The sequence below is a fragment of the Ceratina calcarata genome, unplaced genomic scaffold (genome assembly GCF_001652005.2).
Source record: "Ceratina calcarata isolate Rehan_Ccalc_2016 unplaced genomic scaffold, ASM165200v1 scaffold209.2, whole genome shotgun sequence".
Taxonomy (NCBI): domain Eukaryota; kingdom Metazoa; phylum Arthropoda; class Insecta; order Hymenoptera; family Apidae; genus Ceratina; species Ceratina calcarata.
Window position 1 is genome coordinate 36864 of NW_017142569.1, and position 3695 is coordinate 40558.

At 34.6% G+C, this 3695-nt stretch overlaps 1 protein-coding gene across 1 annotated transcript in view; it reads left to right on the forward strand.

The window, feature by feature from the left end:
- Positions 1 to 1136, forward strand: part of ppan (Brix domain-containing protein peter pan) — a 12592-nt gene extending 11456 nt beyond the window's left edge. The window contains exon 7 of the mRNA XM_026811271.1: positions 667 to 1136. The gene's annotated coding sequence lies outside the window, so the exon portion shown is untranslated. The remainder of the gene's footprint in view (positions 1 to 666) is intronic.
- Positions 1137 to 3695: the final 2559 nt, after the last annotated feature.

Consider the following 3695-nt stretch of genomic DNA (forward strand, 5'->3'; position numbering starts at 1 on the left):
ACCTTTAGACAATGACTAAAAACACATTTCTGCAATAAATCAAATGAAAATGTATCTTCTATTTTTATTATTATTGCAATTACATCCAATTATTCGTCTAACTTTCCTCTAACGTTTGCGAGATGTAAAAATCGTGCGAGATAAGAGACATAACTGTGCAACAGTAAATCAAAGTGAGGCGATTTTTACACCCTGATCTCGGGCAAAAGTTTTCCTCTCGGAAATTACCGCTCGACATTTATGCAAAATATGATATCAATTTAGAAATGATTTAATTTGTATCATTCTATCAATGTTCACATTCTCTGCGCATTAAATCACTAACGACACGCGTTAGAAAAAATGAAAGAAATATAAAAGTACGGAATGATTAGACATGATTAAGAGCGTAGTATCTGACTCCGTGGAACACGGAACGTATACTATAGTTAACATAGGTCAGTTTAATCTCCTTGTAACAATAATAAACAAAGTTGTTTAAAGAAGTTTTGTTATCGAAGAAAATTAAATATTTGCAATAGGAATCTTCAGCTACCATTCCTTCTGCACGTGCTATTCCATGCGAAGAGCTTTTGATCAACAATACGTAGTACAACAATAAATGAAGACATACAAAGTATGTTGAAGCTTCGCTTCCAATAAATATATAAAACAAATTCTTTTCAGATTTTACAGGCTCTTATTCAATATCATATTACGTGATTGACCTGAAACTTTTTGGCAAGGAGCTTTACAAATCGTTGGGAATCACGAGCATTTTAATTGTCCGGACGAATCGAAGCGAGCCCCGGCACCCGGTTGTGATTTTCCTTTTTTGCGAAAGCTTTGTCGTATCCGGTATCTGGCAAATGGAAGAAGAAGCTCGACCCTCTGCCAGGCACCGAATGGCACCAATCGATATGTATATGGCTAAACTGGCCCCTCGGGAGGATATCACCCCTCGAATACGCTATTTTAACTTTTCTACGACTTCGTACACACGACTTTTGGTTGCCGGAGGGTTCTATGCTTCTGGATTCAGTGAAATTCCCAGATGAAAGCGTCAGAATACACATTTAGTCAATGATTCAAAAGGTATATATGTATAACATGTATTGTAAAATATGTAAAAAGTTCTAACATAAGAGTGTGAATGAATTAATGACAATTCGTTCAAATTTTTCCAACGACGAATTCTATGAAATTGTCAATTTTTCATTGAAATTATTACACGAATCCTTTACATTCTTTTATTCGACTATTATTATATAATTTTGATTATGATTGATTTTCTATAATCTATTAGTTAAGACAGTCTCTGGTTAATTAAGAGATTTTTTGATAGAGAATAAGCACTCGGAAGTACGAAAACGGCATAGTACAAACCTCCTGAGAATCTCGCAGCTGTACTAACAATCACGACAAGATAAACCCCAACGCGAGTGCATCCGATCTCCCGCATTGATAATAGTAACAATTAGACTGCATAAACGGTGGTGAAAAGTTGGCCGAAAACCCGACAATTTACAGCCCGCTTCCGATCACGCGTCCCACAAAGTTTCAAACCTGGTCCCCTTTAATTACACGCTAACACATGTGATTGGGATTAAAATACTACTTAAAAAATCGGATGTGTTAACACCTCGAGTGGCAGGGAAGAGTTCTATATTTTTCTCACAATTATATTAAGTATGAATACATATTTTAATTTAAACAATATTAATTAACAATTAGCCGAATTTCTTGCAAAATTGTGATTCTTTTACTTCGTTGAAGGTAAGGAATTTTTATTGCTTTATTGACGTCTGCCAGGAAATGGTAAGAAAATACTTGGCCACTCGAAGTGTTAATTAAAAGAATAGTTGAGACGCGTCGCGCCGGATCGATAATCGATACGCGATCGTGGAGTTTGAACCGTGTCAAAACGACGAAGGAAAACGAGCGAACCGGATTTAACTGCACGGCCGCGTATCTAAACGAGTTTTTGCAGACGGTGGGTCATTCGAGGTTTCGCCTCTCTTCCATCGTGTTCCTCCCTCTTTTCTCACGTTATCCCGCGGCAATGATAACGACGCTATATTGTGTGCACAGCTTTTTGCTGTTCTTCTACGGCGGGATAATTTTACTCTGTATTTCACGCTCTCCTTATGCTCTCTCTTTCTCGCTTCTAGACAGACAATCAGATTACTTCCATGGCATTAAATTTTATTACCTCCACGTGTACCCCTCGTACCTCCTCGTTGAATCAGTAATTATAAAATGTAACTGATTTTTCTTTGATCTTTTTGAAAAATGTTTTATACTTGATGAAGCTCATTCTTTTATATTTGATGGAGCTCATTCAATTAATACACTTTTGTATTTCAACAGAATTTTTAATAATGAAGTATTGTACTTAATAATCGATTCTTCTCCTTGATCTCATTGACAAATGATTCATATTTGTTGGAGCTCATTCAGTTAATACGCTCTTATATTTAAACAGAACTTAATGAAATGGAGTACCTCGTAATTAATGCTTCTTCTTTGATCTCATTGAGAGATTCTTTATATGATTTTTATATTTGCCGAATTAATTCAGTTATATCTTGAAATTTTAATTGTTCTCTCAATGCTTTTTAGTAACATCAATTAAAGTTACGTTACTGATTCACATTGATTGGCTGTAAATAGTGAAGCTTTTGACTAATTTGCAAGAAGATGCTACAAAGTCAATCAATCAATTCACTCTTTTTCAGTTGCTTCTTTGCTTTCTTCACATTGTTATCTTGTTTAACAAGCTCCTTCTGCAATTAGTTAATTGTTTTCGGTGATGCAACATTTGCAGAAAGAACTTCTCGAATTCTCAATGATTTCAAACGCTTGCAACTGACCCATAAAAGAATGTATTAATTAGACGTATTTAAATCTATTTATGAAGTAATTAATTACTATGCGAAAAGATGTGTGGAACAATATTTCTTAAGATGTCGCCGAACTTTTGCTGATAAGTGCATGGAATAGCATAGCGTGAGGGAATCCGGGTTGCTTGCACGAGAATTCACGGGTCACATAGTTTCGCAAAGGGACGCCTTGTCCTTGACCATGGAAGAATCTGCTTTGAATATAAAATCGATTCGGTTCATAGTTAAAACTTCCATTCATTCAATTAGATTTATGTTACACTAAAAATTCGAATTCTTCCTTTGAAACACAGTGAAGTAATTCATTATTTTCCGATTTTATTAGCAGATATTTTAATACAGTTTAATACAATTCATTAAATTGTTCTTTGGGCTTCCTAATAAGAACAGTAAATATTGTTTCCTTCATATTGAATAATACAGGCAGTCTTTCTCAATGATCTTGATAATTCGCTTTCCTTAAGAATTTCTATGAACTCGAGGAACTTCAATTTGTCAGATAATAGCTTTAACGAATAATTATGATAAAGTCCAATGTCCAATTCTAAGTACACAAGTACAGCGTAATTTACCCGATAAGATGGGCAAAATCCAGAGTAATTTCAACGGCTCTTTTTTCTTAAGGACAATTATTACAAAGTCCAAGAGTCAATTCTAAGTTCCAAAGTATAATGTAATGCATTCGATAAGGTGGAGAAATCCAGAATAATTTCATCGCTTCGCTTTCCTTGAGGATAATCATAGTTAACTCGTTAAATATCGAAATTAGAAGAAAAGTGCACTATTTTTTATTAAAAATTTTCGATATTTTGA